This window comes from Pimephales promelas, chromosome 11, assembly GCF_988280905.1.
Source record: "Pimephales promelas chromosome 11, fPimPro1.hap1.1, whole genome shotgun sequence".
NCBI classification, from domain to species: domain Eukaryota; kingdom Metazoa; phylum Chordata; class Actinopteri; order Cypriniformes; family Leuciscidae; genus Pimephales; species Pimephales promelas.
The window spans coordinates 14,354,394-14,369,905 of NC_142779.1; the positions used below are offsets into that span (position 1 = coordinate 14,354,394).

At 36.4% G+C, this 15,512-nt stretch overlaps 1 protein-coding gene across 10 annotated transcripts in view; it reads right to left on the bottom strand.

Moving 5' to 3' along the window:
* Positions 1-15,512, bottom strand: part of LOC120479474 (uncharacterized) — a 372,503-nt gene that overhangs the window by 117,681 nt on the left and 239,310 nt on the right. The gene's annotated exons all lie outside the window — the stretch shown is intronic.

Here is a 15,512-nt window from a genome sequence, read left to right on the forward strand (position 1 = left end):
AAAAATGGAAACCTAAAGCAGTTCAGTGTGCATTGATTTTTTTTAAGAAATTAACATAGATATACAGAAGAAAAAAAAAGAATAATAATCTGCCCCCAGCTTCCATGAGTTCTGAAGGGGGCATTGTTGAGGAGACATGTGTTGTGATGCCTCAAAGACATGCATAAATTATGAGATGGCGAGGGCCTCTGAATAAGAGAAAATGTTAATTATCAAGATTGTCATTGCCCCCCTTTTCTTTAACCCCCCTACCCCTTTCTTTTCTTTTCTCTTTAATTTTTTTTCCTCTATTTTGGGGGGTATTGTTAATTAGCCTTATTACAATTCTAATTGGTTGAGTTTTACCCATCTTAGTTGATGACAGCATTATGAAGCTATTAAATCAGATCCTCAGTGGGGTGAAAAGTCTAATCAACCAATCACCTCTGATATCCCAGAAATGAGCCTTGGAATATTATCATTTTGATCCTTTGTCCTTGTAAAGTGTGCTTACTTTTGTGTTAATTTGAGTGTCATGTGTTTGTTTAGTTTAAATATGCCTGTTTTAACACTTCGTTGTTTGAATATAGTTTTATTATAAAATTATCAAATATATATATATATATATATATATATATATATATATATATAAAATACTGTAATTTAATTCTCATTAACTGAAGAGCATGTTTTTTTTACTCATATGTAAACAAAGTAAAGAGACAGATATATATATATATAAGAGAGAGAGAGAGAGAAAGAGAGATGTTAGAATATTTTTTTCTAATGGTGGAAAGAGTCAGTGGTGCCTATTGGCAGTTCAGGGTAAATTGGTACCGCTGTCTTCCTGCTAGGATCCAAACCCTGAACAGCAAAAACACCCTCGTTAAACACTGTCAGAAATGCTGACTATTAAGTCAAACCAGACAATGTGCTAATTAGTACATTTGCATATGATCATGCAAATAAAAAAGCTGAACCCAAACCTGTATTTGCATGTAGCACAGTTGGGCTCTGTGCTGGAGGCTTGTTGCGAAGCAGAGGAGGTTACCACCGCCATCAGCTCACTGACCAGTTTATACTCACAAAGCATGCATATTTCTTCATAAACTGCGTTATAAAGCACTAAAATACTTACAGTAAAGTAAGCCTAACCAGAAATGTTTACATAATATCTGATCAAGAGACAGACGATAGATGGATGGATGGAAAGATCAAATCAAATAAAAAAAATAAATAAATAAAAAAAACAGTTGTCGACCACTGTGCTTTACAATACCACACTAAGATAAATCTAAAAAGTAAATATAAAGACCGCAATATAATAAGACAAAAAAGGAGTACATCAGAAGAACACAGATATGATGAGGCCTTAAAAACTTGAACAGTTAGTATATGCCTGGGATGGATGGATGGATAGTCCTCCATTAAAACATTTCACAACAAACTACTAAACAGCAAAAAACAAAAAAAACAAATTAATGTGCAGAGGTGACTATAAATTATCTTCCTTTATTAAAAAGTAATGCAGCAGAGATAACTTTGAATTAAATTATATTTGCAAGGCATTACTGGACTCATCTAAGTAAATGGTTCGAAATCCCCGAGGAGACGAGGCTCATGCCGAATAAAAGCATACTCTTCATTTGAGCATCTCTAAAGGTTAACTCCTCCTGGACAAGATGCCTAAGGAAAGACCAATCTACAGTCTACCAAAGTGTTTCCATGCTACATCACATAGAATCAGGGCTGAACTCAAAGGTGCTGGAAATAGTCAGGCATTTTTAACTCCTTATTTTCATTTACTGTACATTTGTAAAGGACAAGAGGTAGGCGATCAGTTCCGCCCACTAACAGATATGTGACACTTAGCAGTGCTAAGTGACGTAACCTGATAATTCGGCCTGTACCCTTTAGTTAAAGTCAGGCCTAAAAGCCAGGCATTATTCTTTAAAAGTCAAGCATCCGGTGTAATGTTTAAAAAAAAACAAAAAAACTGAAGAACAAAAAAATGCATTTGTTCTAGCAAAAACATGAAATGTATAAAGTGTTTTATTGTTAAATGTACAAGCTAAATGTACAATTAATTTTTACACACATTAAAATTCTTCTGATAGCTCTGCAAATAAAGTTATACCCAACATATGGCTATGAAGATGAAACAATAGGTCTAAACGAGCCCCTCTCATTTACACTATACACACTCAAACACAAACTCAGACACAAAGCATGATTAGTGCACTATACCATATGTTTCTGTTTTAATTGCTAGTATTTGATCCAGCTCTCACACACTCAGGCTGTGGGACTTCATATCATCAAATTGAAAAGCCGTGTGACCATGATTGTGTGAGATAGCTGAAGTCTCAATGTAGCACTCTCAGGTCTGCTCTGGGTGCAGAAGTGCTAAGGACTGACACAGAAGACACGGACAGGGCATCGTTGCGATATCAATTTTCCTCAAGCTTTTCTCCACACTCACAGAGAGGCAAAAGGCAGCTCGTGTGACCCAGGGGAGGGATGTTCAATGTAGTCTGCCTGCTCACTGAGAGCTGATGGCCTCCAATTGAGTGCAGATGCAGGCATATCATTTGAATAAAGAAATACCTCTGATCTATGGTATTATCTAGACAAGACAGCGGATAATCAGCTGCTCGGAGCTCGGCCATTACTGAACTCTTTTGTTTCACTTTTCAGTACAAATCAACCCCTGGCTTTCCCCTGACAGCTCCTATTTTACTTTGACTCTTCCTGTATTAAGGACAGAAACACAACTTGAGCATAACGTGAGCACAACACAACGTGAGCTTCACCATTCTTATTGCCTCCTTCAATGTGCAATGAATGTTAAAATACATAAAAATGAGATTTAAGACAATCAGAAACAAATCCATATTTACACACTAACATTTCAAACTTTCAATATGATAGATTAATTAGACAACAGTGAACTCACTTATTTTGTGTATATGTATAAGACATTCCAGTTGTTTTAGCAACTGATTCTGTGAAATCATTTTGCAAAAAAAAAAAAAAAAAAAAAAAAAAAAAATCTACTGTACAATACGGCAGAGTACTGGGATTTGGTATTAATAGAACTGTAAGATGTATAATATGTATAGGTCAGTGTCATTGTGTCGGTGTTTCTTATTATTATCATCCATGTTGAAAACAGTGTTGCTCCTTAAAGTCGGCATGAAATCATGAAAATCGTGATCAATGTTGTTTTTTTTTTTACAGAATGTTGCAGTGGTTATATAAATGATTTATCAGTGCACATCATTTTTTTTTTTTTTTAATTAATGAAATTCATATTTAATCTAAAACGTTAACCTCCCCTCCCCCTTGAAACGGTGTCTGTTCTCTTCATGAAGTTTGTCCTGGCAAAGGATGAGACTATATATCCTCCAAAACTGACTGCAAACTGACATTCAGATCTGCATCCATATAGTTATCGACAGCCAACTTCCTACGATCCAATCAATTCAAGACAAAATCAAATCCCGCCCTACATTTTTCTTTTTCTAGAAACCGCTTCACTCAGAGATACGTCACAAAGGGGAAGAAAAGACTATTGCCAACTTCTAATTCATGTTGACTTTAGTTTTCTGCTTTTGTTTTTGTGCTTTTGGATGAGTACAAAATAAAAAAGTTTTGGTTTTAACACTCCTCTCCATCATTTGATGAATCACTGCTTCTATAATCACTAGAAATTGTTCACAACTGTCTTTTTTAAATATTGTATTTTAATATCATTAGCCCAATTTATATAATTTACTGTATTTGATCATATACATTGTTAAACATGAGCATAATTTACTTTGCTCTTCATCCAAAAAATTAAATAGTCATGACACACCACTATAAGTGTCTGGTTACACTGGATTGTGGGTAATAAGTGAATAAGATGAAGTTTTATGCACTAAAAAAAAAAAAAAAGAAAGAAAAAAAAGAAAAGAAAAAAGTTGTGTGAATTTGTCCTTCCCTGCAAAAAGAGATGCTCTCACTCTCTTCCACTCTGCCATACCAACTGGACAGTAATATTCACGAGTGCACCTGCTGTGGTTACAACACGCTGATTGTGCTTTGTTTTGCAGTAATATACTGAGCTGTAGTCTCAAGTGACATACGTATCCAGAACGCCATAAAAGAGAGACAGAAATAGACACTCCAACTCTAAGTGTGTTTGAACATGAGCATAACAGGGAGGGAATCCACACACATGCACACACCTCATCATCTGCAAGAACTCTCCAGATCCCTCCTCTTTTAGACAACAAAAGTTAAATATATATTTAATAGGCTTAGAGATTCAGAAATCTAAAGATTTTTCCATTGGCTCAACTGTGGGTTGTTTTTGTTTTTTCTCTCTTTGCATTTCTTCCATTTGTTTCTCATTCACTCTTTTCATCTCCATCCTTCCTTTCTTTTCCCGTGTTTTTATTTTATTTTTTATCTGTGGTGAAAAATGTTTGAACTGAACGGCTGCTTAAGATGTGGCAGAGATTGAATACGAATTATTCACCCAATCTTAAAGCAGTGGCCCCATGCATAAATAATAAAACAATACAAAAGGAGTCGTGCAGGAAGCCGATGGTGCCACATGAAAGACACATATAGACTCGCGCAGGGGACTTATGCGTGCTTTACAGAAAAAAAAAGAAAAAAAAAAAAAAAAAAAAAGGTTTGCCCAGGATTACAACAATACAACACTGTGGCTTCCTTCACCTTCCTCCATAAAAGGTTCCTCCATGTCCCCTCAAATATTGCCCTATTAAAGGCTGTAGGGGGCGTTTTCGAAAACAGACAATGATTTAATCATTTAGACATTAAAACACCACCTATTGGCAGTTTTAATTTATTATATGGAGTACCATTTTATATGTTCTGTTTCTGTATGGCTTTATTTCTTTTGTGGATCATAAAAGAAGGTATTTTGAAGAATATTTGTAACTAAACTGTTTTGGTCTACACAAATATCTAAATACCAATTCAGATGCAGCTTCTGAAAGAAAATGGCCATTGTAGCGTAAACGTTTCAGTAATAGATTCTATGTTGAAATAAATGAAATATTTCTTTCTAAAGTTATTTTTTTTTGTAATGTCAATTTGATGATTTTCTCATTTAACACAATAATGATCTTTTGGGGGCAATTTCTCAGCCAAATGTGATGTCCAATTAATTTGCGATTAATCAAATTAATCAGCAAATCATGAAATTAATTATGAAATATGAAAGAAAACCTGCAACAACTCTGATTGAGAGTTTAAATGAAAGTTATATTGTACTTCCTTTCCTTAGATTCAAATTTAAAACCAGACCATTCTCAGTTGTAACTGAGTTATAGTCTGGCAAAGCGTCATAGACAAATCATTTCCAGTGGGGCGTCACCAAAGGACGTCGCGGATAGACCAAAAACCAATCAGAGCGATAAAGGAGATGCCATATGCAGAAGGGCGGAGAAACATCTCCGAGTGTTGTTCTTTGCTCGTTTTTGAACAAAAATTAAACGTTCAAATCGCTTAAAACAGACGCGATAGTTGATAAGAACGAGTGATGTTCGACGACGGCATCCATTTTAGTAATGTAGGCTACAAAATCTGCTTCAAAATCCCAGCTCAGTCGTCATCGTGTAAAGCCCGCCCTATTGTTTTTGATTGGTGAATTTCGACGGATTGAAAATGGGCTTGAATGAGCTCTTTGCCAGACTAACTTTAAGAGCAAATCTAAATTTGTCAGAAGTTGTCTCGGTTTTCCCAGGCTAATATAAATAATGGGAAAAAAGGCGTTTTTAACTCAATTCCGAATGCTGCAGAAGCCTGGTCTAGATAACCTATAGACAGTGTGGTGGCACAAGCAGACATCATGTTTTGTTCAGTTTCTCAGAGCTGCGTCTGGCATGAACACAACACTCTTCCGCTGCTGCCTGTCAGCAACCAGCCCAACATGTAACCCCTGTCTACCACACTACTAAACACTAACAATTTATCTCTCTCACTTAACCCCATAACAGTGAAGGGTCAATTTCATTTAGGATCTTTTTTTTAATTTTTACAACATTGGTTTAATAGCTATAAATTACACATCATCTATCTACAAATAATGCAGATTTATTTTTTATTTTTTAAAAATCTTTTGATACTGTCAGTCAAAGTGAGCACTGAACTGGGATGTTCGCACAGAAAACTCGGCTCGCTATTTATTATCTCTCCACCTTCCCTTCCACCATTCCTCCTTTCTCCTCATTGCGTTTTGTTATGAAGTCTGCATGTGTATTAAGAGGGATTTTGTTGTCCCTAGACACCAATTTACATAAAGTGCAAGCCATCATTGGTTCAAGAGAAGCAAATTACTTCCCTGACAAGATCACCCCCACCCCTTTTTATTATTTATTAATTTTTAACGTAGCACGAGTCAAGGTTGTTAAGAGCACTTAACCAGATATGCAAAATATCACTTTTCCATGACCATGATCAATGAGGAGAGGAGAGGGAATGAAAGAGAGCGAGAGAAAGGAGCGAAAGAAAGAAAGAGCTAAGTGATTGAATTAAGTGCTGGGCCAATCATTTAACAATTCCCCGAGGTGCGCAGTGTGAGAAGACTCTTTCTTAAGCCTGTGCTGTAGCGAACCTCGAATAATCACACACTCCCTACTCTGCACCAACACCACCGAAATTTCCAACATATACTGAAAAGATGAATTTGGGATCTCATGTGACAACAATGCACTAAACACAAGAAGAAAAAAAAAGCACTTTAGTGCTACTAAATATATAGTATCACTTTAATATTTCTTGCTTCCTCACAGCCAGAGTGTGCTTCTCATGATGGTTGAGCCCTGCATCCAAAGACATTTGTCAAATCGAATTTACAGTTCCGACCCGGCAGAGAAGAGTGCTGTTAAGGACACTACATTACAAAAAAAAACATGAGTGATCATTCACGAGCTGCATCCGACGACAGCAATGTTTCAAACATGAGGCTCCTTTGGAAGTTTGAGTGTCACTTCACACCTGAAACTAGTAATGGAGTTGCTATGCAAATCTACAAGTAATTAAACAAGCCAAGTAAATTAAAGTACAATTAAAACGTGAGAGGTCCTTACTCTGTCATAGTTAGAAATGACTAGATACCAGCACATCTGTGACCTTGAGTTGAATGCAAGAGACTGATAATAAAGAGGAAAAAAATAACTTGGGGGAGATCATTCATTTTCTCACATTAGCTTTTTGATGAAGCTCTTGATGAAGCTTGAATGTTCTTTTCTTGTCTTGTCTGGCACCATGTGTAATGTAGTATTTTTTGGGAATTAATGCAACTCACTGAGTAAGATTCAGGGCCTATTGTAGTTCAAATGTTATTCTTCTTCGTCATGTCAATATGAACAATTCTCGGTCATTCTGGTTGACTGCAATAAGAAGCACTTTGATGAAAGATGTTAATACATTTCATTTTTATGGAGCAGCAATTTCACATTCAGTAACTAACTCGACTTATTCAGTGGGGTCTGAATATGCACTAGTGAAAATGCTTATATTTGACAATTTCTGACAATGTTAAAAAACAGTTTTTGAACTTTTGTACAAAATAGTCAACATCATAAATTTACTTACATTTGATAAGTGACCTATATAAAAGCTTTTTTCTTAAATATTTATACTTTTCTTTGTTTTACAATTTTAAAAACCTGAAATTAAAACTTCAGATTTTCAATGGTACATCGACTTACAATAGGTTGAATGACAGGTCCACCATAGCCTGACAGTGTCTGTATCGATTTTACTGGCACTCTGTAATTTCAAGGTGCGGGTAGGAACCCGAACACAAAAATAACTACAAAATTCGACACTTTACGGCACACATCACTTCCCCCACTTCCTAAAATTCCGACATGAGAGCCCAACGAGCGTTTTTTTTTTTTTTTTAAACTCTGTATGTTGTCATGGCTGAAGCAGCAATTAAAACCAAATGTGAAGTGCGTTAGAAACAGAGCGCGCGCGATCAGTTGACTGTTGTGTTGTGTAGCTTCGCCCCTCGCTGCATCCAGTGTAGACTGCATTGCTTTATTTTGAAGGCGCTTAAGACACTCAAGCATCCCCGTAGAGCCGGGGCGGGCAGCTCGCGCCAGCTCGAGACGTGAAAGTATACTGATTACGGAGTTTGGTAGGGGCTACATTCTTGCAAGTAAATAATACATGATTAGACAAACAAAATAATCGGTCAGGATAACTGTCCTATGTCTGCAGGCTGATAGTCATGTTTGTTACTTATTTTCCTAGTGAAAGTGTCTTGCCAGGCTATAATGCAAATCGATTTTTCCAAATTTGCAGATTCATCTATGGTAGCTTGATATTATAATATTGACGACATGGCTGTTATCTACCAACAAACATTGAATTGAATTAGCATATCCATTATGTAAAACACTAGCCAATAGGCTAACGTTACTATAAAGACGCTGGCCTGGAAACGTGAGCTACACGATCTTTTGAATTTTGAAAAAAAAAAATAATAAATACAGCCCATTACACTATATTCATAAGACATGTTGAAATACATGCCAATGTACCTGGGATGAAGACATTTCACATGCAACCTAGAGTCTGCCCAAGATGTGAGAACTCCTTCCTTCTGCAGAGTTCGGGGGTATCGCTTGTCAACAAATGCATGCGTTTATTCCCCAGTGTAACTATGACAGATTTTACGACAGTAGTAGAAGACAACACTGTTTCCCAACTGTAGGGGGACCCCGAGAGCAAAATTGAAAAAAAAATAACAGAATGCTGCTTTAATATATGCTATTTACTTCTACACAACATATGAGCATATAATGCATAAAGGTAATTTGCATATTAAACCAATCTTAGGAAAAATATTCCACAGTCATAAATAATAGTTTATGAAAGTGTCAACACATTGCCTGGTGAAACAACAGTATTTTTGTTCACTTAGATTACTGTATGTGCCATTGCATCCACATGTTTGATTTGATCTCCAGAAAAAACAGTGCAGAGGTCTGGTTTTAATAATAACACACCCTCCCAATATGATGGCATCTTACGTTGCTTTCATGTGTGGACATTGAAACCAAGTCTGGATGGGATGTTCAAGACCGCTTCACAAGTTTTCCTGTAAAGTTACACCCCAGTCTTTGTATAATGCACCCAGTCTAGACTGTTAGGTTGAAGCACCCCATGCCAGAGTTTTCCTCACCACAGACATCTAGGAAAGCTCTCTAAGTAAGCACATTTCTTGTCAGTTTTGACACTGACATCTCGTTTTCTGAGGGTGAGCGAGGAGGAGGAGGAGGAGCATTCGCCTCGGGCCTCTGTGAACACATCTCTTTCAATGGTCACTTTGTGTTATTAGAATTGTATGGGTGTTTAGTAACAGAGCTCGCAGGGATATTTCACAGCAAAGCGATACTATAACCACGTACGGTAATGTTTTAAAAATCACACAGCAATTATACAAGCCTGTGAAACATTTGTAAAGGTTTGTGGGTAATTCTGTAGTGTTCACGTCCAAGGGACATCAGAGGACAGTGCGAAAAAAAAAAAATCAAATCTCAGCATCATTAATAATAAAGTGACTTCTGAATGTCCCAAGAACAATGGCATTGTGTGTGGAAGTGAAGACAAATTCTTTCCTTTTTCTCTCTGTGATGCTCCTCTATCTATTAATAATATTCAAATCTCTCTTTTTTTTTTTGTTCTGCTAATGTGATTTTTAAGTAGGGACTGAAGCTAAGCAATGTAATCTTGAAAATGATTTAAAAGACTTTTACAACCAAGGTCTCTTGATCTCGCTCTGATCAACTGCACAAAAACTGTTGTTATAACAAGAGCGATAAAAATCAAGGGTGAGTTCTTTATACGCTGAAGTTTTCGGAGTTATCTTTCCACAAATGCGAAAAGAAAAGAAATCTACTTCAACTTCTTGTGGAAATGGATATTGTATTGCTCAAAGGCTCATAAATGCAGATTGAACTTTTCATTTTTATCACAAGATATAAAAGCGAAGAGCTCGTGTTTTAATCGTAATGAATTAAGCATAAAAGAACAATCTCGCCTGATAACATTTAAATGCATAATTCTATCTCTATATAAGATAAGGCCTTTACAGATATCACATAGCCTACATTTAGTTCTGCTATGGTTCTGGGAGGTCTTGAAGTGTCCACTTCAATGAACATCGAGGTATCCTCACAGTCACCGTGCAGAAATCCGTATCCAAAATACAGAGCCGAAAGGAGACAGTGCGATTCAAAGTCTTTGGTCTTTGTCAGCGTCTGGTTTTTCCCAGGATTGGCTAATGATAGTGGCTCCAGTGAGTCATCTTTGGGAATGATGATCAAAGCCAAATTAAGTCTGACTTTTATGCAAAATGTAATATGTAAGCCTCCAGCAATGTCTTCGCTATTGATTTTTTTTCTTTCCCTCTCTCCATTTTTATCCAAGCACAATACACAGTGTGAAATTCGAAGAAAAGGGTTCTCTCCGCAAAAAAAAAAAAAAAAAATAGATTTGGGTATATGGAGTTCTGTCTGTTTTCATTTAGAGTCAATTTCAAATATAAATGGTCATGTTCAAGTATAAAGTGTACCATTCTGCATTTAGATTTGGCACACAGGAGATGGTAAAATGTGCCATGAGTGTTTCAAAAAAAAAAAAAAAAAAAAAAAAAAAAAACTAAACTTGTATTACAGGTACAAGTAATAATGACACATTTGTAAATTCTCTCATTCTGGGTTATTAAAATAAAGAATTTAGATTCTAAGTTTGATGTATGATGTGTTCTACGTATGATGATATTCTCTCTCTCTCTCTCTCTCTCTCTCTCTCTCTCTTTCTCACACACTCACACACACACACACACACATATATATATATATATATATATATATATATATATATACTACCCTATCTCACGATCAATTCGTACGAATTCGTACGAGTGATTAAAAAGTGGCTAATTCGTACTAATTCGTATGACCTCACTCGTACAAATTCATACGATTTGTCTAAACCCACGTGATGGTTAGGTTTTGGGGCGGGGTCAGGGGTAGGTCATTTGTACGAATTCATACGAATTGGCCAATTCGTAAAATATGTACGATTTAGCAAAATCGTACTAATTTGTACGAGTGAGGTCGTATGAATTGTTACGAATTAGCCACCTCGTAAAATTCGTACGAATTCCCGTGAGATCAGGTTGATATATATATATATGAAGAGTTCAGATGCAAAAGCCTCTAAATGCCATTTGAAATGTTCTTCTTTAATGATGATTTTTATCAAACTTGTATATTTAAGTTCAGTAATTTCACTTAAATGGCAATGATAATTACCTATTAATTGTTATTTAAGTGAAATCACTGAACTTAAATATACAAGTTTGATAAAAATCATCATTAAAGAAGAAAATTTCAAATGGCATTTAGAGGCTTTTGCATCTGAACTCTTCATATATTCAGTTAATTTTTATCAGTGTTAGTTTCACTTTCACTTAAATTTGATTAGTGCTGTTGACTAGTTGTTTTGTTTTCCCTATAACAAAAGTACTGAACAGGTCTAGCTCAAATAAAACAGCAATGCAGAAACCAACTAAATCTTACAGTGTGTAAAAATTGCATTTCTTGACAGGAAATAATGCTGCAGGAACCATGTAATTCAATAGACAACTGAAATGCAACTCTATGACTGGCTCAGAGCTGTTTATTTGCAATAAAAACAGCCACTGTAATAACCCCAAATAAGTCCCAGTAAAAGCTCATCTTACATGCCATGTATTCATAGGCTCAGTGATCTATGGGGCTTACACTTTATCTTGAGGACCTGTGCACTGCTGATCCAAACAGGCACACCTGGTGCCCAAACAAAACCCAAGCACCCTGCCCACTCAACCTGTGCATGCGGCTGTCTTTTCTCAGCGTGAGAAACTGCCCCTACCCCCACCCCCACCCCCACCCCCCGTGAATGCAATGGAAATCCTCTTCAATTTATGCTCTGTAATACCTTTATGGTTAAAATTCCAACTTGAAATGAAATATTGGATGGTATTGATTGATTTTTGCTGGTGCTGAATGATGATAAACTGATATGGTTTTATATTAAAACCAAGAAGTTTTCTTCAAGAAGGAAATGGAGGCACATAATCTCCTAAAAAAATATTCTACAGTCTAAAGTAAAACAAAATACATTTTATGAAATATGACCAGAGACTGTGTATAAACCACTCATTTGTCTTAAATAACACTGTCCAACAGCGACATGGATAAAGTTTCAGAGGGAGACAGCAACTCACTTTCTTGAACTCATTGAGTTTTCATTCCTAAAGCGTCTGTGGGTGTGAGGGGCAACAACAAATTACAGGGTCAAAGTCATTTCAGAGGAGGTGGTACTTTCCTTTCAGCACAATCATTGGCTAATGTTTTGGCTGATATCATATTCACAACAAATGTAAATCCGCACTAATGGGTCAAACTGGTGGAAAGGGAAGAACCACAAAGTACACTCAACCGAAAAGAAAAAAAAAAGATGAAAACCTGGTATAAAAGCACAAACCATTATGTGAGCCATTACCAAAAACTACTATGACTACTAAAACTAATTTAATATATTAGAAATATATTTACTATAAAAAATAAAAACTTAAATGATGAAATTAAATATTTTTTTCATTAATTGAAATGAATTACATTAATAAAATATTGGTTACTGTAGTTATTTTTGAAGCATTGTTTAAAAAAAGATTTAAAAAAAATGCTTGATGTGAAAGTATTGTTTTATGTTATATTAACATACTATTATATATTTCTTGGATAATCTAAAGAAAAAAAATGTTTTCCACAAAATGTAACTGGAACAAGAATTTACAGTAAAAAACAAACAAACAAACAAAACAAACACCAGAAAGGGGATTGTGCCTCCTTAAGAAGTCCGCCTCACACCACTGATTAAAGTCACATTAGGGTATAGAATAATGGTTTTGAGGGTTTGCACTTGAAGTATTTCTGGACTTCTTTGAGAGACTGCAAATCACCGCCTGCATCCATACACATCCTGAATAAAAAAAAAAAAAAAAAAAAAAAACCTTTTATATTCTCAAAAGCACTTCCATTTCCTAAGAGCTCCATTCTGTTGGATCTGTGCATGGATGATGGCGACAAACCTTTAATTTCCCTTGACAAGCTGTCGGCAGCCTCCTTATGGAGGACAGGTGACTTTTCAGAAGGTTATTCATGTAATTGTTTATTTATCATCGTCTTTCTGCTAAAAAAATCCCTCGCTCTCTCTCTTCTCTCTTTTTCCTTTTTCATGTTCCTGCTTACATATAGTAAGGTCTCTTTAAGTAACATTGGCTTTTAAAGAAGTCCTTTGCTTTGAAACCTGCTAGAACCCACCTAAGGCAGCCAATAAGAAGAAAACAGTGCATTTTTGCTGTTGAGAGGCCTGATTATAGGGACACAGGAACACATCTCTCTCAGGTTTCAAACTGACCTCTAATCTGCCTACAAATGCCATTCGAGCTTCAAAAGAGAGTAACGGTCATTGTTACCAGCTGGTGAATATAGCGTGGATGCGAGACATTTCTACGATCTGTTTGTATGTGTGTGCGCATGTGGTACAGTAAATCATGTTTGTCAGAAATTATGCTGACAGCTTTTGATGCAGTGCCGGAGTAGAAGCCATTTTGTTGCTTGCCATCCTTGTAGCCACATGCATAACGCGCGTTTAATGTGATTTGCCCAGGTTTATCTGGCACTGGGCTGGGCCTGATTGCCACTCGCGTTCCTGCATACTTTTAAGGATGTCTCTTTAGAACTGTCCAGACACATAAAGTCCCGTTTCATAAGCCCTTCTTTGCATCTCCACCAACCGCCTTAAGTACTTTGAAGAGTCTTAGAGTGCACTTCACAAATTTCCACACCGGGAGCATATCAACTGTCAAAAAAAATCAAGCTTTCCCATTCTTTAACATCTTTTTTTCCCCGCTTCCTCCAAAGCCTTTCCAACTTCGCATCAGGATTGGCTAATACTTTTTTTAAAAGCATGTTTCCACAAGATTTATCACAAACTTTGATGAATCAGCACTCCGTTAAACTCAAAGTTTGAAGGCAAACACGTTTTTTTTTTTTTTTTACACGAGGTAAAAATCACAGATCTGCACTTGAAATAGAACCACCTCGACCTCTTCATTTTTAAAAATACCATACGTATCAGCGAAACAGCAACAAGGCCCTGTGCGCACACCATTGTGCATGTCTGTGATCATCTAAAGAAGTTTCGCTGCTGAGCTTTTCGTTTATGCAGAAGTTTCCAACTCTTCAGGGTGCCACGGGTCTCGTCTCTCCCCCACCCTCGTTCTCCATCCTCTAGTTTTTAATTCTCCTTTTCTTTTTCTTCAACTCCTTTCCCTTTGCTCACACACGGAAGAGCATCATCTTTGCACATATATAGCTCTGGGTATGATGAGGGATTCAAGTAATACAAGCATCTGCTTAGGGCTTTTGTGTTCAAAAGATTCAATTAAAAAATAATTACCAAAAGATTAGTAGTAGTCGAACACGACTGTACTGTTTGAATTGATGTTTCTTTTCATGTGGTTTAATAATAGAATGCTTTCTTAATTAAGAAAAAAGGACCGCTGCAGTGCACCCTGACTGAATAAAAGTTTGTTTGATGTGTTGTAAAATTAAATATTTTTTTGATCTAACAAATTAATTTCCTCCCCCCCTTTTTCCCTTTTTCACTAGCAGGAGATAAAGACAATTTAATTTAGATACCAATGGCTAGAACAAACCATTCCCTGAGCTTCGGTCAACGAACAAGCTATAAAACCAAGCCCAGAACAATTAATTGCTATGGTGTTCATCTACAGCGCGGGGTTAGCGACGCACGGACGTGATAGAGCATATACGGTGGGTAATGATTTCGGGAGAGAGAATACGGTGGAATTTTCTCCTTAAATTACCTTCTCAGTGGTGTCCCACACCGTGCGGCTAATGCACAGCTTACAAATCCCATGCGTGTATGCAAACACAGCGGGAATCTCCTGTGCTGCCGTAATTATCCCACCATTTTAATCTCTGATGGCCTTATGTGAGATTACACACGCTGGAGCATGTATCAATGCTCTGACTCGGGCTCCGCTACACCTCACAGGGAGAAACTGAGCATATTCATGAAGCCGGGCTACAGCGATGTCTGATTTGTGGGCAAACTGTACTTTTGAGTCTGATCTTTTCAATTAATCATTTTAACCGGTTTATAATGTAAACAAAACATTCAAATTGGAATAGGTTCAAATGGTTAGCAATTCACTGATAAGACAAAAAAAAAAACTCTCTTCAGAAATAAAAGCGGACAAAATTAACTTTGTAACAATTGTATACTCTAATGAGGATAACAAAGTTACTTATCTAAAGTGGACGATCAAAATAAAGGTAACTTTTCAGCAAGGATGTGTTAAATTGATCAAAAGCAACAGTAAAGGTTTATAATATTACAAAATATTTCTATTCCAAATA